Genomic DNA, 22,830 nt, shown 5'->3' with positions numbered 1-22,830 from the left:
AGTTTCTTCAGAGTTGTCTGTATTTGCCGTCTCCAATTCTTCTCCCGTTTTTCCTTAAACCCACTTCTGTCAAGGTCATCAGTGAATCCCATTGCTTAATGCAATGGTCAATTTTTAGTTTTTATTTCATTCGCTATTTCGGAGTGTTTGTCAGAGTGGTTCATTTTTCTCCTCCCTGAAAATAATTTTTGCATATCTATTCCAGAATCCTTCCTTTTTTTTTTTTTTTTTTGATTCTCCTCCTCAGTGACTCTGAGTTCTTTCTTGATCTCCTTACTGGCTCCTTCTCATCTCCCTGATCTCTGTCTAACCGATGGAGTGTCTGAGGGCTTGGTTCTCAGACCTTTCTTTTTTTGCCATCTAACTCTTTCCCTAGCTGACCTCATGCGATCTTGTGTTTTCAATAACATCACGTGCTGAAGACTCCAGAATTGATATACCTAGTGCAGACGTCTCCCTGGTTTTTAGTCTCATACGTCTACCTGCTCTGCATCACATTAAAAAAAAAAATTGTATTGTGCTTCTCATACAAAAATTTATGTACACCTTGCTGTATACTCCTAATTGCTCTCCCCCTAAGGAGACAGCACACTCCTTCCCTCCACTCTCTCTTTTTGTGTCAATTTGGCCAGCTTCTGACCCCCTTTATCCTCTCCTCTCCCCTTCAGACAGACGATGTCAACATAGTCTCACGTGTCTACTTGATCCAAGAAGCTCATTCTTCCTCAGGATCATTTTCTATCCCATAGTCCAGTCCCATCCCTGTCTGAAGAGTTGGCTTGGGTAACGCTTCCTATCTTGGGCGAACAGAAGGTCTGGGGAACGTGACCTCTGGGGTCCTTCTGGTCTCAGTCAGACCACTAAGTCTGGTCTTTTTATGAGAATTTGGGGTCTGCATCCCACTGCTCTGCTGTTCCCTCAGGGGTTCTCTGCTGTGTTCCTTGTCAGGGTAGTCATCGGTTTTACGTGGGCATCGTCTAGTTCTTCTAGCCTCAGGCGAATGTAGTCTCTGCTTTATGTGACCCTTTCTGCCTCTCGGTCTCATAACTGCCTTGTATCTTTGGTGTTCTTCATTCTCCTCTGCTGCAGGTGGATTAAGACCAATTGATGCATCTTAGATAGCGTCTAAGACCCCAGACTCCACTCTCCAACATGGGTTGCGGAATGTTTACTGATTTCTTTTTATGCCAGTTGACCTAGATGTACCCTGAATCCATGGCCACCAAAGCCCCGCCCCTGGTACACTGGCCTGTGAAGCATTCAGTTTATTCAGGAAACTTCTTTGCTTTTGGTTTCGACCAGTTGTGCTGACCTCTCCTGTATTGTGTGTTGTCTTTCCCTTCACCTGAAGTAATTCTTAGTATCTACTATCTAATGAGTGAAAACCCCTCAACCTTCCTCGCTCCCGGCTCTCGTAACCATCAAAGAATATTTTCTTCTCTGTTCAAACTCTTTTTCGAGTTCTTACAATAGCACTTTCCTACACTACTTCTTCTTCTGCAACTGACTAATTTCACTCAACATAATGCTTTCCACATTCCTCCATGTTATGGAATGTTTCAAGGATTCATCAATGTTCTTTATCGATGTGTAGTATTCCATTGTGTGAATATACAGTGATGTATTTATTCATTCATGCGTTGATGGGCACCTGGTTGGTTCCGTCTTTCTCCTATGATGAACAATGCTGCAGTGAACATGAGTGTGCATCTATCTGTTCATGTAAAGGCTCTTATTTCTCTAGGATGCATTCCAAGGAGTGGGACAGCTGGATCCTATGGTAGTTCTATCTAGCTTTTTAAGGAAACACACACATCTCCTACACTTGATAAATTTGCACTAATGCAATATTTCATGAATGAAAAGTATAAAACCTTTCAACGTGAAAGCTTAGTGATATGGCAGTTAGTGACGTAATTGTTGCTGGGCCAACTTAATTGGAATCTTTGGATCCAGAAGGGACCCTTAGTTAGGAAAGTGTTGGTAAACTGTGCTTATTGAGCTGAGAGAAGGGAAATCATGCCTAGGTGCTTACTGGGGAACTTCTTTAAGGTAGTTAAAACAACATGTTTATCTCTAGGCTCTAACTGATGTTAACAACTCAATGAATCTTTTTCTAAAGCCACTGGTAGGAACACTCTTAACATAAGAAACTTGACAGAGCTTTGTTTTTCAAATGGCAGACTTTCACAGAAGCCTAATTTTGGTGTGGGAATGGAAACCCTGGTGGCTAGTGGTTAAGAGCTACAGCTGCTAACCAGAAGGTCAGCAGTTTGAATCCACCAGGTCCTCTTTGGAACCTCTATGGGGCAGTTCCCCCCTGCCCTATTGGGTCCCTTTGAGTCAGAATCCACTTGATGGCAGTGCCCTCAATGGTTATGAGGAGTGTAGAAGTAAAGCCCTCCGTTTAATTTCTAAACGGAACGCTTGATTTTCGTTCTGAAATCTCCCCGGTTAGACCTACCGACACCTCAAAATTTCAAAGTTCCTCACACACAGTGAAAGGGCAAGAGGAGGAATGAATGGATGCTGAGGCAGCAAAGTGATTAGGCTGAAACGGGGCTTCTGGCAGACGCCTAGGTGTAACTTCAAGGCAGCTGCAGAGGCGAGGACCTTCAGCATGGGGCAGGTAACTGGTCCAGCCACGGAAAGGGGACTGCACCTCAGGGCTCTGAGCCCTGGCCTCCAGGAGCGCAGCCAAATGCCTGGACCTTCCGACGCCCGCCGTCGGGCTTGAGTGCTGGCCGGTTCTGGAACTGTGACGCCCCCAAACTCTTGCAGGGGGTCGGAGCCACGACTGCTCCCCTTCTCCACCCTCCCCCTGTCGCCTTGCTGCAGCTGGCTGCCACGCAGCGGTGGCAGCCAGGGACGCTGAAGTGCGCGCATGCGCCCCGTAGCCCTCGCCTGCGCGTGTCCAGGCAGCCACGGAGGCGGTGCCTGGGTTTGGTTCGGCTTGGTGGCCGCGGGCTCTGCAGCCCGGGTGCCTCGGGCCTGCATCGCTGCGGGGAGCCCTGGAGCCCGCGGAGTAGCGGTAAGCATGTGGGCGCGCGGCCATCTGTCCGCCCCGAACCCGGTGCCAGCGGCCCTGAGGGGAGGCTCGGGGAGCAGGCGGCCTAGCCCTCCCACTCTGGCTCCTCTGCTCAGCAGAGGGCTCTCCTGTTCAGCGTCCGGGCCTCGGGCCTGTCTTCCCCGGGTGGGATCGCCCGTTAGGGACCCCCGCAGACCCCCCTTCTTTGGTTCTCCTGGCCCAGACCCCGTTGTGTTTTCTCCCGTTTTAAATCCCTTTGTGGGTCGTCCCTTCACCGCTGTACCTTCCAATTTGTCCTGTTGGCTGCATGTCTGCCCCCACCTTAACGCAGCCCCCTGGAGCGCCTGGACCAGGGTGGCCTCCAGGCTTGGGATTTGGGCAGCTGACCGGTGGGGTGTTGTTTTTTGCTGCAGGCTCCAATGAAGGAAGAGGATTATTTGTTGGGGGGCGGGGTGGGGGGGCGTTGGGAATAGTGCAGTGGTCTTTTCTGATTAAGGTTGAGATGCTTGCTAAACATCCAGATGGCTGTGTCGGGTAAGGAAAGGAAAAAGAACATCAACAACAAAAAAACAGTTGCCATCATGATAGGGGTTTCAAGGATGTGACCTCTCCGAAGCCGATGGCAAGGCCTTTCTTCCGAGGCACCTCTGCTGGGTTGAAACCAGCAACCTTTGAGTCAGTATTGGAGTGCTTATCTGTTGGCACCACCCAGGGAACCTAGTTGTCAGGTGTGGTTAGGTTCTGTCAAGTTCTAGTTCATTCTGACTCCTAGCGACCCCATGTGACAGAGTAGAACTGCCCCCTAAGGTTTCCTGGGCTGTAATCTTCCTGGAAGCAGAGAGCCAGGTCTTTCTCCCACGGAGCCACTGGGTGGGTTCCAAGGGCCACCTTTTCATTGGCAGCTGAGCGCTTAACATTAGCACAAGTAGGGTTCCTTATATGTCAGGTAAGCAGTGCGATATGAAAAATCCCTGGAAAATGTGAGAAACCCTAATCTTTGTCTCTGGTTGTCTGAAAAGTGTGATCATCTGCTGCCTGGAATATCTCAGCTCTTTGAAGTTTCAGTGCACACCTCAGGTAAGATGAGAGGTCTTTAGAATAAGGACCACCATTATGTTCTTTTTTCTTAAGGTTTTTTTTTTTTTTTTTTTTTTTTTTTATCTCTTTTGCTGGAACCTCAAAACCAAAAAACCGAACCTGTTGCCGTTGAGTTGACTCCGACTCATGGCAACCCTATCAGACAGAGTAGAACCACTCCTTGGTGTTTCTAAGGCAGTAAATCCTTACGGGAGGAGACTGCCGCATGTCGCTCCCTCAGAGTGGCTGGTGTGTTCAAACTGCTGATCGTCCAGTTAGCAGACGAGTGCTTTCACCACTGCACGACCAGGGCTCCTCTTGGTAAAAAGTTGCTTTATAGAAAGTGTTCCCTGCGGAAATCTGAATGTTTATAGTAAATTCAGGCCAACTATTGCTCCAGGTAGTTCTGGAAGCCACTGAATTGTTTCCTTAAAAGAAAAGTGAGGAGTGTCATTCTTTCATGTGATCTCTTGAAAGGAAAAAGAAAACCATGCCCACATAGGAGGCCTGCACAGTGCGTACGGTTAAGTGCTTGACCACTACCCAAAAGGTTGGTGGTTTGAACACACCCACAGTTGCCACAGGAGAGAGGCCTGGTGACCTGCTTCCAGAAGGTCACGTCTTTGAAAACCCTATGGAGCAAAGTGCTCCTTTGCGCACATGGATGGCTTGTCATGAATTGGGACTGACTGGATGGCTACTGCTTTTTAAGAACAGCATAGGTATTAAGCTACGTAAAAGTGACTTACTATACTGTTGGGCTGAGATGAACTGATAGATATAGTTTATACCCTAAGATTTCAGCGAAGGATTTAAAGTAGTTGATTCAGGGTAAATGTGTATTTTTTAACACAGTTACATGGGATTAGTCTGTTTACTTCTCTGTCCTTTCCCTTCAAAAACAAACCAAACCAAAGCCACTGCCGTCGGGTGGATAGCGACCCTGTAGGCCAGGGTAGAAGTGCTCCATAGAGTTTCCGAGGAGCGCCTGGCAGATTCAAACTGCCGACCCTTTGGATAGCAGCCAGAGCGCTTAAGCGCTGCCACCAGGGTTTCCTCCTTTCCCTGAGAGGCTTGGATTCATGAAGGAATTGCATATGACCCGGCAGGGTAGGCCATCTAAGTGTATTCCATGCCAGTAGGTGAGATTATAAGCAAGTTTTGTGCCCAGCACATTTGACCCTACAGGTAATGAAATCCAATTGTATTAGTTGTCTATTCCTGAGTAACAAATTATCCCCAAATTTATTACCTGACACAGTTTCTGAAGGTCAGGGATTCAGGAATAGTTTAGCTGGGCGGTGCTCTGAGGCCACTCATGAGTTTGCAGTCAAGCCTTTGGCCTGGTCTGTAGTGCCTGAAGATTTGGCTAGGGTTGGATGATCAGCTTCCAAGCTCACTCACTTGGTTGTTGGCAGGAGGCCCCAGTTCCTCACTGTGTGGGCCCCTCCTTGGGCCTCCTCACATCATGGCAGCTGGCTTTCCCCTGAGCAAGTGATCTAAGAGAGAGCTCCTACCGGAGATGAAGCTGACGGCACAGAGTCTTTTTATAACCTCATTTCCAAAGTGGCATCCCATCACTCCTTCTGGATGGGAACGGCCACACACACCAACCCTGGTACAGTGTGGAAGAGCCACAGGCTGTGACTATCAGGAGGCAGGAGATACTGAACCATCCTGGAGGCTGCTTACCACACCCAGGTATTCACCATTACAACCCTTCTCCCTGTAATCTTAGGCATTGTCCTGTTAATAAGGGTGAATTAATTGGCTTCTAGGTTAAGTCAGACCCTATACCTGTGTAGTACATCCAAACCATTCGTGTATATTCAGGATATTGTCCCAGCAAGTCTCTCCTTTGTCCCGAATTATTAAATTTTCTGTTTCTCTGGATCATGCACACTGGCAAAGATACTTATCTTGATGTCTCCTCGTTCCGTGTCTCTCTTCTGATGCCACATCTTCGTCCTGCTTAATTGACTTTTGCTTGTTCTTCCAGCAGTTTCTTCAGAGTTGTCTGTATTTGCCGTCTCCAATTCTTCTCCCGTTTTTCCTTAAACCCACTTCTGTCAAGGTCATCAGTGAATCCCATTGCTTAATGCAATGGTCAATTTTTAGTTTTTATTTCATTCGCTATTTCGGAGTGTTTGTCAGAGTGGTTCATTTTTCTCCTCCCTGAAAATAATTTTTGCATATCTATTCCAGAATCCTTCCTTTTTTTTTTTTTTTTTTTTTTTTTGATTCTCCTCCTCAGTGACTCTGAGTTCTTTCTTGATCTCCTTACTGGCTCCTTCTCATCTCCCTGATCTCTGTCTAACCGATGGAGTGTCTGAGGGCTTGGTTCTCAGACCTTTCTTTTTTTGCCATCTAACTCTTTCCCTAGCTGACCTCATGCGATCTTGTGTTTTCAATAACATCACGTGCTGAAGACTCCAGAATTGATATACCTAGTGCAGACGTCTCCCTGGTTTTTAGTCTCATACGTCTACCTGCTCTGCATCACATTAAAAAAAAAAATTGTATTGTGCTTCTCATACAAAAATTTATGTACACCTTGCTGTATACTCCTAATTGCTCTCCCCCTAAGGAGACAGCACACTCCTTCCCTCCACTCTCTCTTTTTGTGTCAATTTGGCCAGCTTCTGACCCCCTTTATCCTCTCCTCTCCCCTTCAGACAGACGATGTCAACATAGTCTCACGTGTCTACTTGATCCAAGAAGCTCATTCTTCCTCAGGATCATTTTCTATCCCATAGTCCAGTCCCATCCCTGTCTGAAGAGTTGGCTTGGGTAACGCTTCCTATCTTGGGCGAACAGAAGGCCTGGGGAATGTGACCTCCGGGGTCCTTCTGGTCTCAGTCAGACCATTAAGTTTGTTTTTTTTATGAGAATTTGGGGTCTGCATCCCACTGCTCTGCTGTTCCCTCAGGGGTTCTCTGCTGTGTTACTTGTCAGGGTAGTCATCGGTTTTACGTGGGCATCGTCTAGTTCTTCTAGCCTCAGTCGAATGTAGCCTCTGCTTTATGTGACCCTTTCTGCCTCTCGGTCTCATGACTACCTTGTATCTTTCGTGTTCTTCATTCTCCTCTGCTGCAGGTGGATTAAGACCAATTGATGCATCTTACATGACCGTTTCCTAGCGTCTAAGACCCCAGACTCCACACTGCAACATGGGATGCAGAATGTTTACAGATTTTTTTTATGCCAGTTGACCTAGATGTACCCTGAATCCATGGTCACCAAACCCCCGCCCCTGGTACACTGGCCTGTGAAGCATTCAGTTTATTCAGGAAACTTCTTTGCTTTTGGTTTAGACCGGTTGTGCTGACCTCTCTTGTATTGTGTGTTGTCTTTCCCTTCACCTAAAGTAGTTCTTAGCATCTACTATCTAATGAGTGAAAACCGCTCAACCTTCCTCGCTCCCGGCTCTCGTAACCATCAAAGAATATTTTCTTCTCTGTTCAAACTCTTTTTCGAGTTCTTACAATAGCACTTTCCTACACTATTTCTTCTTCTGCAACTGACTAGTTTCACTCAACATAATGCTTTCCACATTCCTCCATGTTATGGAATGTTTCAAGGATTCATCAATGTTCTTTCTGCATGCGTAGTATTCCATTGTGTGAATATACAGTGATGTATTTATTCATTCATGCGTTGATGGGCACCCTGGTTGGTTCCGTCTTTCTCCTATGATGAACAATGCTGCAGTGAACATGAGTGTGCATCTATCTGTTCATGTAAAGGCTCTTATTTCTCTAGGATGCATTCCAAGGAGTGGGACAGCTGGATCCTATGGTAGTTCTATCTAGCTTTTTAAGGAAACACACACATCTCCTACACTTGATAAATTTGCACTAATGCAATATTTCATGAATGAAAAGTATAAAACCTTTCAACGTGAAAGCTTAGTGATATGGCAGTTAGTGACGTAATTGTTGCTGGGCCAACTTAATTGGAATCTTTGGATCCAGAAGGGACCCTTAGTTAGGAAAGTGTAGGTAAACTCTGCTTACTGAGCTGAGAGAAAGGAAATCATGCCTAGGTGCTTACTGGGGAACTTCTTTAAGGTAGTTAAAACAACATGTTTATCTCTAGGCTCTAACTGATGTTAACAACTCAATGAATCTTTTTCTAAAGCCACTGGTAGGAACACTCTTAACATAACAAACATGACTGAGCTTTGTTTTTCAAATGGCAGACTTTCACAGAAGCCTAATTTTGGTGTGGGAATGGAAACCCTGGTGGCTAGTGGTTAAGAGCTACAGCTGCTAACCAGAAGGTCAGCAGTTTGAATCCACCAGGTCCTCTTTGGAACCTCTATGGGGCAGTTCCCCCCTGCCCTATTGGGTCCCTTTGAGTCAGAATCCACTTGATGGCAGTGCCCTCAATGGTTATGAGGAGTGTAGAAGTAAAGCCCTCCGTTTAATTTCTAAACGGAACGCTTGATTTTCGTTCTGAAATCTCCCCGGTTAGACCTACCGGCACCTCAAAATTTCAAAGTTCCTCACACACAGTGAAAGGGCAAGAGGAGGAATGAATGGATGCTGAGGCAGCAAAGTGCTCAGGCTGCAACTGGGCTTCTGGCGGGCGCCTAGGTGCAACTTCAAGGGCCAGCTGCAGAGGCGAGGACCTTCAGCATGGGGCAGGTAACTGGTGCAGCCACGGAAAGGGGACTGCACCTCAGGGCTCTGAGCCCTGGCCTCCAGGAGCGCAGCCAAATGCCTGGACCTTCCGACGCCCGCCGTCGGGCTTGAGTGCTGGCCGGTTCTGGAACTGTGACGCCCCCAAACTCTTGCAGGGGGTCGGAGCCACGACTGCTCCCCTTCTCCACCCTCCCCCTGTCGCCTTGCTGCAGCTGGCTGCCACGCAGCGGTGGCAGCCAGGGACGCTGAAGTGCGCGCATGCGCCCCGTAGCCCTCGCCTGCGCGTGTCCAGGCAGCCACGGAGGCGGTGCCTGGGTTTGGTTCGGCTTGGTGGCCGCGGGCTCTGCAGCCCGGGTGCCTCGGGCCTGCATCGCTGCGGGGAGCCCTGGAGCCCGCGGAGTAGCGGTAAGCATGTGGGCGCGCGGCCATCTGTCCGCCCCGAACCCGGTGCCAGCGGCCCTGAGGGGAGGCTCGGGGAGCAGGCGGCCTAGCCCTCCCACTCTGGCTCCTCTGCTCAGCAGAGGGCTCTCCTGTTCAGCGTCCGGGCCTCTGGCCTGTCTTCCCCGGGTGGGATCGCGCATTAGGGACCCCCGCGGACCCCCGTTCTGCGGTTCTGCTGGCCCAGACCCCGTAGTGCGTTCACCCGTTTTAAATCGCTTTGTGGGTCGCCCCTTCACCGCTGTACCTTCCTATTTGCCCTGTTGGCTGCATGTCTGCCCCCACCTTAACGCAGCCCCCTCGAGCGCCTGGACCAGGGTGGCCTCCAGGCTTGGGATTTGGGCAGCTGACCGGTGGGGTGTTGTTTTTTGCTGCAGGCTCCAATGAAGGAAGAGGATTATTTGTTGGGGGGCGGGGTGGGGGGGCGTTGGGAATAGTGCAGTGGTCTTTTCTGATTAAGGTTGAGATGCTTGCTAAACATCCAGATGGCTGTGTCGGGTAAGGAAAGGAAAAAGAACATCAACAACAAAAAAACAGTTGCCATCATGATAGGGGTTTCAAGGATGTGACCTCTCCGAAGCCGATGGCAAGGCCTGTCTTCCGAGGCACCTCTGCTGGGTTGAAACCAGCAACCTTTGAGTCAGTATTGGAGTGCTTATCTGTTGGCACCACCCAGGGAACCTAGTTGTCAGGTGTGGTTAGGTTCTGACAAGTTCTGGTTCATTCTGACTCCTAGCGACCCCATGTGACAGAGTAGAACTGCCCCCTAAGGTTTCCTGGGCTGTAATCTTCCTGGAAGCAGAGAGCCAGGTCTTTCTCCCACGGAGCCACTGGGTGGGTTCCAAGGGCCACCTTTTCATTGGCAGCTGAGCGCTTAACATTAGCACAAGTAGGGTTCCTTATATGTCAGGTAAGCAGCGCGATATGAAAAATCCCTGGAAAATGTGAGAAACCCTAATCTTTGTCTCTGGTTGTCTGAAAAGTGTGATCATCTGCTGCGTGGAGTATCTCAGCTCTTTGAAGTTTCAGTGCACACCTCAGGTAAGATGAGAGGTCTTTAGAATAAGGACCACCATTATGTTCTTTTTTCTTAAGGTTTTTTTTTTTTTTTTTTATCCCTTTTGCTGGAACCTTAAAACCAAAAAACCGAACCTGTTGCCGTTGAGTTGACTCCGATTCATGGCAACCCTATCAGACAGAGTAGAACCACTCCTTGGTGTTTCTAAGGCAGTAAATCCTTACGGGAGGAGACTGCTGCATGTCGCTCCCTCAGAGTGGCTGGTGTGTTCAAACTGCTGATCGTCCAGTTAGCAGACGAGTGCTTTCACCATTGCACGACCAGGGCTCCTCTTGGTAAAAAGTTGCTTTATAGAAAATGTTCCCTGTGGAAATCTGAATGTTTATGGTAAATTCAGGCCAACTATTGCTCCAGGTAGTTCTGGAAGCCACTGGATTGTTTCCTTAAAGGAAAAGTGAGGAGGGTCATTCTTTCATCTGACCTCTTGAAAGGAAAAAGAAAACCATGCCCACATAGGAGGCCTGCACAGTGCATACGGTTAAGTGCTTGACCACTACCCAAAAGGTTGTTGGTTTGAACACACCCACAGGAGAGAGGCCTGGTGACCTGCTTCCAGAAGTCACGTGTTTGAGAACCCTATGGAGCAAAGTGCTCCTTTGTGCACATGGATGGCTTGTCATGAATTGGGACTGACTGGATGGCAACTGCTTTTTAAGAACAGCATAGGTATTAAGCTACGTAAAAGTGACTTACTATACTGTTGGGCTAAGATGAACTGATAAAAAAATCTAGATATAGTTTATACCCTAAGATTTCAGCGAAGGATTTAAAGTAGTTGATTCAGGGTAAATGTGTATTTTTTAACACAGTCACATGGGATTAGTCTGTTTACTTCTCTGTCCTTCCCTTCAAAAACAAACCAAACCAAAGCCACTGCCGTCGGGTGGATAGCGACCCTGTAGGCCAGGGTAGAAGTGCTCCATAGAGTTTCCGAGGAGCGCCTGGCGGATTCAAACTGCCGACCCTTTGGTTAGCAGCCAGAGCGCTTAAGCACCGCCACCAGGGTTTCCTCCTTTCCCTGAGAGGCTTGGATTCATGAGGGAATTGCATATGACCCGGCAGGGTAGGCCATCTAAGTGTATTCCATGCCAGTAGGTGAGATTATAAGCAAGTTTTGTGCCCAGCACATTTGACCCTACAGGTAATGAAATCCAATTGTATTAGTTGTCTATTCCTGAGTAACAAATTATCCCCAAATTTATTACCTGACACAGTTTCTGAAGGTCAGGGATTCAGGAGTAGTTTAGCTGGGCGGTGCTCTGAGGCCACTCATGAGTTTGCAGTCAAGCCTTTGGCCTGGTCTGTAGTGCCTGAAGATTTGGCTAGGGTTGGATGATCAGCTTCCAAGCTCACTCACTTGGTTGTTGGCAGGAGGCCCCAGTTCCTCACTGTGTGGGCCTCTCCTTGGGCCTCCTCACATCATGGCAGCTGGCTTTCCCCTGAGCAAGTGATCTAAGAGAGAGCTCCTACCGGAGATGAAGCTGACGGCGCAGAGTCTTTTTATAACCTCATTTCCAAAGTGGCATCCCATCACTCCTTCTGGATGGGAATGGCCACACACACCAACCGTGGCACAGTGTGGAAGAGCCACAGGCTGTGACTATCAGGAGGCAGGAGATACTGAACCATCCTGGAGGCTGCTTACCACACCCAGGTATTCACCATTACAACCTTTCTCCCTATAATCTTAGGCATTGTCCTGTTAATAAGGGTGAATTAATTGGCTTCTAGGTAAGTCAGACCCTATACCTGTGTCGTACATCCAAACCATTCGTGTATATTCAGGATATTGTCCTAGCAAGTCTCTCCTTTGTCCCGAATTATTAAATTTTCTGTTTCTCTGGATCATGCACACTGGCAAAGATACTTATCTTGATGTCTCCTCGTTCCGTGTCTCTCTTCTTATGCCATATCTTCGTCCTGCTTAATTGACTTTTGCTTGTTCTTCCAGCAGTTTCTTCACAGTTGGCTGTATTTGCCATCTCCAATTCTTCTCCCGTTTTTCCTTAAACCCACTTCTGTCAAGGTCATCAGTGAATTCCATTGCTTAATGCAATGGTCAATTTTTAATTTTTATTTCATTCGCTATTTCGGAGTGTTTGTCAGAGTGGTTCATTTTTCTCCTCCCTGAAAATAATTTTGCATATCTATTCCAGAATCCTTCCTTTTTTTTTTTTTTTTTTTTGATTATCCTCCTCAGTGACTCTGAGTTCTTTCTTGATCTCCTTACTGGCTCCTTCTCATCTCCCTGATCTCTGTCTAACCAATGGAGTGTCTGAGGGCTTGGTTCTCAGACCTTTCTTTTTTTGCCATCTAACTCTTCCCCTAGCTGACCTCATCCAGTCTTGTGTTTTCAATAACATCACGTGCTGAAGACTCCAGAATTGACATACCTAGTGCAGACGTCTCCCTGGTTTTTAGTCTCATACGTCTACCTGCTCTGCATCACATTAAAAAAAAAATTGTATTGTGCTTCTCATACAAAAATTTATGTACACCTTGCTGTATACTCCTAATTGCTCTCCCCCTAAGGAGACAGCACACTCCTTCCCTCCACTCTCTCTTTTTGTATCAATTTGGCCAGCTTCTGACCCCCTTTATCCTCTCCTCTCCCCTTCAAGCAGGCGATGTCAACATAGTCTCACGTGTCTACTTGATCCAGGAAGCTCATTCTTCCTCAGGATCATTTTCTATCCCATAGTCCAGTCCCATCCTGTCTGAAGAGTTGGCTTGGGTAACGGTTCCTGTCTTGGGCGAACAGAAGGTCTGGGGAACATGACCTCCGGGGTCCTTCTAGTCTCAGTTAGAACATTAAGTCTGGTCTTTTTATGAGAATTTGGGGTCTGCATCCCACTGCTCTGCTGTTCCCTCAGGGGTTCTCTGCTGTGTTCCTTGTCAGGGTACTCATCGGTTGTATGTGGGTATCATCTAGTTCTTCTAGCCTCAGGCAAATGTAGCCTCTGCTTTATGTGACCCTTTCTGCCTCTCGGTCTCATGACTACCTTGTATCTTTGGTGTTCTTCATTCTCCTCTGCTGCAGGTGGATTAAGACCAATTGATGCATCTTACATGACCGTTTCCTAGCGTCTAAGACCCCAGACTCCACTCTCCAACATGGGATGCAGAATGTTTACAGATTTTTTTTATGCCAGTTGACCTAGATGTACCCTGAATCCATGGTCACCAAACCCCCGCCCCTGGTACACTGGCCTGTGAAGCATTCAGTTTATTCAGGAAACTTCTTTGCTTTTGGTGTAGACCGGTTGTGCTGACCTCTCTTGTATTGTGTGTTGTCTTTCCCTTCACCTAAAGTAGTTCTTAGCATCTACTATCTAATGAGTGAAAACCCCTCAACCTTTCTCGCTCCCGGCTCTCGTAACCGTCAAAGAATATTTTCTTCTCTGTTCAAACTCTTTTTCGAGTTCTTACAATAGCACTTTCCTACACTATTTCTTCTTCTGCAACTGACTAGTTTCACTCAACATAATGCTTTCCACATTCCTCCATGTTATGGAATGTTTCAAGGATTCATCAATGTTCTTTCTGCATGCGTAGTATTCCATTGTGTGAATATACAGTGATGTATTTATTCATTCATGCGTTGATGGGCACCCTGGTTGGTTCCGTCTTTCTCCTATGATGAACAATGCTGCAGTGAACATGAGTGTGCATCTATCTGTTCATGTAAAGGCTCTTATTTCTCTAGGATGCATTCCAAGGAGTGGGACAGCTGGATCCTATGGTAGTTCTATCTAGCTTTTTAAGGAAACACACACATCTCCTACACTTGATAAATTTGCACTAATGCAATATTTCATGAATGAAAAGTATAAAACCTTTCAACGTGAAAGCTTAGTGATATGGCAGTTAGTGACGTAATTGTTGCTGGGCCAACTTAATTGGAATCTTTGGATCCAGAAGGGACCCTTAGTTAGGAAAGTGTAGGTAAACTCTGCTTACTGAGCTGAGAGAAAGGAAATCATGCCTAGGTGCTTACTGGGGAACTTCTTTAAGGTAGTTAAAACAACATGTTTATCTCTAGGCTCTAACTGATGTTAACAACTCAATGAATCTTTTTCTAAAGCCACTGGTAGGAACACTCTTAACATAACAAACATGACTGAGCTTTGTTTTTCAAATGGCAGACTTTCACAGAAGCCTAATTTTGGTGTGGGAATGGAAACCCTGGTGGCTAGTGGTTAAGAGCTACAGCTGCTAACCAGAAGGTCAGCAGTTTGAATCCACCAGGTCCTCTTTGGAACCTCTATGGGGCAGTTCCCCCCTGCCCTATTGGGTCCCTTTGAGTCAGAATCCACTTGATGGCAGTGCCCTCAATGGTTATGAGGAGTGTAGAAGTAAAGCCCTCCGTTTAATTTCTAAACGGAACGCTTGATTTTCGTTCTGAAATCTCCCCGGTTAGACCTACCGGCACCTCAAAATTTCAAAGTTCCTCACACACAGTGAAAGGGCAAGAGGAGGAATGAATGGATGCTGAGGCAGCAAAGTGCTCAGGCTGCAACTGGGCTTCTGGCGGGCGCCTAGGTGCAACTTCAAGGGCCAGCTGCAGAGGCGAGGACCTTCAGCATGGGGCAGGTAACTGGTGCAGCCACGGAAAGGGGACTGCACCTCAGGGCTCTGAGCCCTGGCCTCCAGGAGCGCAGCCAAATGCCTGGACCTTCCGACGCCCGCCGTCGGGCTTGAGTGCTGGCCGGTTCTGGAACTGTGACGCCCCCAAACTCTTGCAGGGGGTCGGAGCCACGACTGCTCCCCTTCTCCACCCTCCCCCTGTCGCCTTGCTGCAGCTGGCTGCCACGCAGCGGTGGCAGCCAGGGACGCTGAAGTGCGCGCATGCGCCCCGTAGCCCTCGCCTGCGCGTGTCCAGGCAGCCACGGAGGCGGTGCCTGGGTTTGGTTCGGCTTGGTGGCCGCGGGCTCTGCAGCCCGGGTGCCTCGGGCCTGCATCGCTGCGGGGAGCCCTGGAGCCCGCGGAGTAGCGGTAAGCATGTGGGCGCGCGGCCATCTGTCCGCCCCGAACCCGGTGCCAGCGGCCCTGAGGGGAGGCTCGGGGAGCAGGCGGCCTAGCCCTCCCACTCTGGCTCCTCTGCTCAGCAGAGGGCTCTCCTGTTCAGCGTCCGGGCCTCTGGCCTGTCTTCCCCGGGTGGGATCGCGCATTAGGGACCCCCGCGGACCCCCGTTCTGCGGTTCTGCTGGCCCAGACCCCGTAGTGCGTTCACCCGTTTTAAATCGCTTTGTGGGTCGCCCCTTCACCGCTGTACCTTCCTATTTGCCCTGTTGGCTGCATGTCTGCCCCCACCTTAACGCAGCCCCCTCGAGCGCCTGGACCAGGGTGGCCTCCAGGCTTGGGATTTGGGCAGCTGACCGGTGGGGTGTTGTTTTTTGCTGCAGGCTCCAATGAAGGAAGAGGATTATTTGTTGGGGGGCGGGGTGGGGGGGCGTTGGGAATAGTGCAGTGGTCTTTTCTGATTAAGGTTGAGATGCTTGCTAAACATCCAGATGGCTGTGTCGGGTAAGGAAAGGAAAAAGAACATCAACAACAAAAAAACAGTTGCCATCATGATAGGGGTTTCAAGGATGTGACCTCTCCGAAGCCGATGGCAAGGCCTGTCTTCCGAGGCACCTCTGCTGGGTTGAAACCAGCAACCTTTGAGTCAGTATTGGAGTGCTTATCTGTTGGCACCACCCAGGGAACCTAGTTGTCAGGTGTGGTTAGGTTCTGACAAGTTCTGGTTCATTCTGACTCCTAGCGACCCCATGTGACAGAGTAGAACTGCCCCCTAAGGTTTCCTGGGCTGTAATCTTCCTGGAAGCAGAGAGCCAGGTCTTTCTCCCACGGAGCCACTGGGTGGGTTCCAAGGGCCACCTTTTCATTGGCAGCTGAGCGCTTAACATTAGCACAAGTAGGGTTCCTTATATGTCAGGTAAGCAGCGCGATATGAAAAATCCCTGGAAAATGTGAGAAACCCTAATCTTTGTCTCTGGTTGTCTGAAAAGTGTGATCATCTGCTGCGTGGAGTATCTCAGCTCTTTGAAGTTTCAGTGCACACCTCAGGTAAGATGAGAGGTCTTTAGAATAAGGACCACCATTATGTTCTTTTTTCTTAAGGTTTTTTTTTTTTTTTTTTATCCCTTTTGCTGGAACCTTAAAACCAAAAAACCGAACCTGTTGCCGTTGAGTTGACTCCGATTCATGGCAACCCTATCAGACAGAGTAGAACCACTCCTTGGTGTTTCTAAGGCAGTAAATCCTTACGGGAGGAGACTGCTGCATGTCGCTCCCTCAGAGTGGCTGGTGTGTTCAAACTGCTGATCGTCCAGTTAGCAGACGAGTGCTTTCACCATTGCACGACCAGGGCTCCTCTTGGTAAAAAGTTGCTTTATAGAAAATGTTCCCTGTGGAAATCTGAATGTTTATGGTAAATTCAGGCCAACTATTGCTCCAGGTAGTTCTGGAAGCCACTGGATTGTTTCCTTAAAGGAAAAGTGAGGAGGGTCATTCTTTCATCTGACCTCTTGAAAGGAAAAAGAAAACCATGCCCACATAGGAGGCCTGCACAGTGCATACGGTTAAGTGCTTGACCACTACCCAAAAGGTTGTTGGTTTGAACACACCCACAGGAGAGAGGCCTGGTGACCTGCTTCCAGAAGTCACGTGTTTGAGAACCCTATGGAGCAAAGTGCTCCTTTGTGCACATGGATGGCTTGTCATGAATTGGGACTGACTGGATGGCAACTGCTTTTTAAGAACAGCATAGGTATTAAGCTACGTAAAAGTGACTTACTATACTGTTGGGCTAAGATGAACTGATAAAAAAATCTAGATATAGTTTATACCCTAAGATTTCAGCGAAGGATTTAAAGTAGTTGATTCAGGGTAAATGTGTATTTTTTAACACAGTCACATGGGATTAGTCTGTTTACTTCTCTGTCCTTCCCTTCAAAAACAAACCAAACCAAAGCCACTGCCGTCGGGTGGATAGCGACCCTGTAGGCCAGGGTAGAAGTGCTCCATAGAGTTTCCGAGGAGCGCCTGGCGGATTCAAACTGCCGACCCTTTGGTTAGCAGCCAGAGCGCTTAAGCACCGCCACCAGGGTTTCCTCCTTTCCCTGAGAGGCTTGGATTCATGAGGGAATTGCATATGACCCGGCAGGGTAGGCCATCTAAGTGTATTCCATGCCAGTAGGTGAGATTATAAGCAAGTTTTGTGCCCAGCACATTTGACCCTACAGGTAATGAAATCCAATTGTATTAGTTGTCTATTCCTGAGTAACAAATTATCCCCAAATTTATTACCTGACACAGTTTCTGAAGGTCAGGGATTCAGGAGTAGTTTAGCTGGGCGGTGCTCTGAGGCCACTCATGAGTTTGCAGTCAAGCCTTTGGCCTGGTCTGTAGTGCCTGAAGATTTGGCTAGGGTTGGATGATCAGCTTCCAAGCTCACTCACTTGGTTGTTGGCAGGAGGCCCCAGTTCCTCACTGTGTGGGCCTCTCCTTGGGCCTCCTCACATCATGGCAGCTGGCTTTCCCCTGAGCAAGTGATCTAAGAGAGAGCTCCTACCGGAGATGAAGCTGACGGCGCAGAGTCTTTTTATAACCTCATTTCCAAAGTGGCATCCCATCACTCCTTCTGGATGGGAATGGCCACACACACCAACCGTGGCACAGTGTGGAAGAGCCACAGGCTGTGACTATCAGGAGGCAGGAGATACTGAACCATCCTGGAGGCTGCTTACCACACCCAGGTATTCACCATTACAACCTTTCTCCCTATAATCTTAGGCATTGTCCTGTTAATAAGGGTGAATTAATTGGCTTCTAGGTAAGTCAGACCCTATACCTGTGTCGTACATCCAAACCATTCGTGTATATTCAGGATATTGTCCTAGCAAGTCTCTCCTTTGTCCCGAATTATTAAATTTTCTGTTTCTCTGGATCATGCACACTGGCAAAGATACTTATCTTGATGTCTCCTCGTTCCGTGTCTCTCTTCTTATGCCATATCTTCGTCCTGCTTAATTGACTTTTGCTTGTTCTTCCAGCAGTTTCTTCACAGTTGGCTGTATTTGCCATCTCCAATTCTTCTCCCGTTTTTCCTTAAACCCACTTCTGTCAAGGTCATCAGTGAATTCCATTGCTTAATGCAATGGTCAATTTTTAATTTTTATTTCATTCGCTATTTCGGAGTGTTTGTCAGAGTGGTTCATTTTTCTCCTCCCTGAAAATAATTTTGCATATCTATTCCAGAATCCTTCCTTTTTTTTTTTTTTTTTTTTGATTATCCTCCTCAGTGACTCTGAGTTCTTTCTTGATCTCCTTACTGGCTCCTTCTCATCTCCCTGATCTCTGTCTAACCAATGGAGTGTCTGAGGGCTTGGTTCTCAGACCTTTCTTTTTTTGCCATCTAACTCTTCCCCTAGCTGACCTCATCCAGTCTTGTGTTTTCAATAACATCACGTGCTGAAGACTCCAGAATTGACATACCTAGTGCAGACGTCTCCCTGGTTTTTAGTCTCATACGTCTACCTGCTCTGCATCACATTAAAAAAAAAATTGTATTGTGCTTCTCATACAAAAATTTATGTACACCTTGCTGTATACTCCTAATTGCTCTCCCCCTAAGGAGACAGCACACTCCTTCCCTCCACTCTCTCTTTTTGTATCAATTTGGCCAGCTTCTGACCCCCTTTATCCTCTCCTCTCCCCTTCAAGCAGGCGATGTCAACATAGTCTCACGTGTCTACTTGATCCAGGAAGCTCATTCTTCCTCAGGATCATTTTCTATCCCATAGTCCAGTCCCATCCTGTCTGAAGAGTTGGCTTGGGTAACGGTTCCTGTCTTGGGCGAACAGAAGGTCTGGGGAACATGACCTCCGGGGTCCTTCTAGTCTCAGTTAGAACATTAAGTCTGGTCTTTTTATGAGAATTTGGGGTCTGCATCCCACTGCTCTGCTGTTCCCTCAGGGGTTCTCTGCTGTGTTCCTTGTCAGGGTAGTCATCGGTTGTACGTGGGTATCATCTAGTTCTTCTAGCCTCAGGCAAATGTAGCCTCTGCTTTATGTGACCCTTTCTGCCTCTCGGTCTCATGACTACCTTGTATCTTTGGTGTTCTTCATTCTCCTCTGCTGCAGGTGGATTAAGACCAATTGATGCATCTTACATGACCGTTTCCTAGCGTCTAAGACCCCAGACTCCACTCTCCAACATGGGATGCAGAATGTTTACAGATTTTTTTTATGCCAGTTGACCTAGATGTACCCTGAATCCATGGTCACCAAACCCCCGCCCCTGGTACACTGGCCTGTGAAGCATTCAGTTTATTCAGGAAACTTCTTTGCTTTTGGTGTAGACCGGTTGTGCTGACCTCTCTTTTATTGTGTGTTGTCTTTCCCTTCACCTAAAGTAGTTCTTAGCATCTACTATCTAATGAGTGAAAACCCCTCAACCTTTCTCACTCCCGGCTCTCGTAACCGTCAAAGAATATTTTCTTCTCTGTTCAAACTCTTTTTCGAGTTCTTACAATAGCACTTTCCTACACTATTTCTTCTTCTGCAACTGACTAGTTTCACTCAACATAATGCTTTCCACATTCCTCCATGTTATGGAATGTTTCAAGGATTCATCAATGTTCTTTCTGCATGCGTAGTATTCCATTGTGTGAATATACAGTGATGTATTTATTCATTCATGCGTTGATGGGCACCCTGGTTGGTTCCGTCTTTCTCCTATGATGAACAATGCTGCAGTGAACATGAGTGTGCATCTATCTGTTCATGTAAAGGCTCTTATTTCTCTAGGATACATTCCAAGGAGTGGGACAGCTGGATCCTATGGTAGTTCTATCTAGCTTTTTAAGGAAACACACACATCTCCTACACTTGATAAATTTGCACTAATGCAATATTTCATGAATGAAAAGTATAAAACCTTTCAACGTGAAAGCTTAGTGATATGGCAGTTAGTGACGTAATTGTTGCTGGGCCAACTTAATTGGAATCTTTGGATCCAGAAGGGACCCTTAGTTAGGAAAGTGTAGGTAAACTCTGCTTACTGAGCTGAGAGAAAGGAAATCATGCCTAGGTGCTTACTGGGGAACTTCTTTAAGGTAGTTAAAACAACATGTTTATCTCTAGGCTCTAACTGATGTTAACAACTCAATGAATCTTTTTCTAAAGCCACTGGTAGGAACACTCTTAACATAACAAACATGACTGAGCTTTGTTTTTCAAATGGCAGACTTTCACAGAAGCCTAATTTTGGTGTGGGAATGGAAACCCTGGTGGCTAGTGGTTAAGAGCTACAGCTGCTAACCAGAAGGTCAGCAGTTTGAATCCACCAGGTCCTCTTTGGAACCTCTATGGGGCAGTTCCCCCCTGCCCTATTGGGTCCCTTTGAGTCAGAATCCACTTGATGGCAGTGCCCTCAATGGTTATGAGGAGTGTAGAAGTAAAGCCCTCCGTTTAATTTCTAAACGGAACGCTTGATTTTCGTTCTGAAATCTCCCCGGTTAGACCTACCGGCACCTCAAAATTTCAAAGTTCCTCACACACAGTGAAAGGGCAAGAGGAGGAATGAATGGATGCTGAGGCAGCAAAGTGCTCAGGCTGCAACTGGGCTTCTGGCGGGCGCCTAGGTGCAACTTCAAGGGCCAGCTGCAGAGGCGAGGACCTTCAGCATGGGGCAGGTAACTGGTGCAGCCACGGAAAGGGGACTGCACCTCAGGGCTCTGAGCCCTGGCCTCCAGGAGCGCAGCCAAATGCCTGGACCTTCCGACGCCCGCCGTCGGGCTTGAGTGCTGGCCGGTTCTGGAACTGTGACGCCCCCAAACTCTTGCAGGGGGTCGGAGCCACGACTGCTCCCCTTCTCCACCCTCCCCCTGTCGCCTTGCTGCAGCTGGCTGCCACGCAGCGGTGGCAGCCAGGGACGCTGAAGTGCGCGCATGCGCCCCGTAGCCCTCGCCTGCGCGTGTCCAGGCAGCCACGGAGGCGGTGCCTGGGTTTGGTTCGGCTTGGTGGCCGCGGGCTCTGCAGCCCGGGTGCCTCGGGCCTGCATCGCTGCGGGGAGCCCTGGAGCCCGCGGAGTAGCGGTAAGCATGTGGGCGCGCGGCCATCTGTCCGCCCCGAACCCGGTGCCAGCGGCCCTGAGGGGAGGCTCGGGGAGCAGGCGGCCTAGCCCTCCCACTCTGGCTCCTCTGCTCAGCAGAGGGCTCTCCTGTTCAGCGTCCGGGCCTCTGGCCTGTCTTCCCCGGGTGGGATCGCGCATTAGGGACCCCCGCGGACCCCCGTTCTGCGGTTCTGCTGGCCCAGACCCCGTAGTGCGTTCACCCGTTTTAAATCGCTTTGTGGGTCGCCCCTTCACCGCTGTACCTTCCTATTTGCCCTGTTGGCTGCATGTCTGCCCCCACCTTAACGCAGCCCCCTCGAGCGCCTGGACCAGGGTGGCCTCCAGGCTTGGGATTTGGGCAGCTGACCGGTGGGGTGTTGTTTTTTGCTGCAGGCTCCAATGAAGGAAGAGGATTATTTGTTGGGGGGCGGGGTGGGGGGGCGTTGGGAATAGTGCAGTGGTCTTTTCTGATTAAGGTTGAGATGCTTGCTAAACATCCAGATGGCTGTGTCGGGTAAGCAAAGGAAAAAGAACGTCAACAACAAAAAAACAGTTGCCATCATGATAGGGGTTTCAAGGATGTGACCTCTCCGAAGCCGATGGCAAGGCCTTTCTTCCGAGGCACCTCTGCTGGGTTGAAACCAGCAACCTTTGAGTCAGTATTGGAGTGCTTATCTTTTGGCACCACCCAGGGAACCTAGTTGTCAGGTGTGGTTAGGTTCTGACAAGTTCTAGTTCATTCTGACTCCTAGCGACCCCATGTGACAGAGTAGAACTGCCCCCTAAGGTTTCCGGGGCTGTAATCTTCCTGGAAGCAGAGAGCCAGGTCTTTCTCCCACGGAGCCACTGGGTGGGTTCCAAGGGCCACCTTTTCATTGGCAGCTGAGCGCTTAACATTAGCACAAGTAGGGTTCCTTATATGTCAGGTAAGCAGTGCGATATGAAAAATCCCTGGAAAATGTGAGAAACCCTAATCTTTGTCTCTGGTTGTCTGAAAAGTGTGATCATCTGCTGCGTGGAGTATCTCAGCTCTTTGAAGTTTCAGTGCACACCTCAGGTAAGATGAGAGGTCTTTAGAATAAGGACCACCATTATGTTCTTTTTTCTTAAGGTTTTTTTTTTTTTTATCCCTTTTGCTGGAACCTTAAAACCAAAAAACCGAACCTGTTGCCGTTGAGTTGACTCCGACTCATGGCAACCCTATCAGACAGAGTAGAACCACTCCTTGGTGTTTCTAAGGCAGTAAATCCTTACGGGAGGAGACTGCTGCATGTCGCTCCCTCAGAGTGGCTGGTGTGTTCAAACTGCTGATCGTCCAGTTAGCAGACGAGTGCTTTCACCACTGCACGACCAGGGCTCCTCTTGGTAAAAAGTTGCTTTATAGAAAATGTTCCCTGTGGAAATCTGAATGTTTATGGTAAATTCAGGCCAACTATTGCTCCGGG

General features: G+C 48.3%; 1 protein-coding gene across 12 annotated transcripts in view; it reads left to right on the top strand.

Annotated features, from left to right (window-relative positions):
- ZNF280B (zinc finger protein 280B) overlaps positions 1-22,830 on the top strand; it is a 71,618-nt gene that overhangs the window by 9,232 nt on the left and 39,556 nt on the right. The window contains exon 1 of one of the 12 annotated variants that reach the window (XM_049866822.1): positions 2,923-3,031. The exons of 4 other annotated variants lie outside the window; for them this stretch is intronic. The gene's annotated coding sequence lies outside the window, so the exon portion shown is untranslated. Of the gene's footprint in view, positions 1-2,922; positions 3,032-9,047; positions 9,157-15,153; positions 15,263-21,259; positions 21,369-22,830 lie in introns of those variants that run through there. 7 more of the 12 variants (XM_049866814.1, XM_049866820.1, XM_049866813.1 and 4 more) reach the window with 7 other exon arrangements.

The sequence above is a fragment of the Elephas maximus genome, chromosome 22 (genome assembly GCF_024166365.1).
Source record: "Elephas maximus indicus isolate mEleMax1 chromosome 22, mEleMax1 primary haplotype, whole genome shotgun sequence".
NCBI lineage: Eukaryota > Metazoa > Chordata > Mammalia > Proboscidea > Elephantidae > Elephas > Elephas maximus.
The sequence above is the reverse complement of the archived record's forward strand: the minus strand, read 5'-3'. Positions and strand labels throughout refer to the sequence as shown.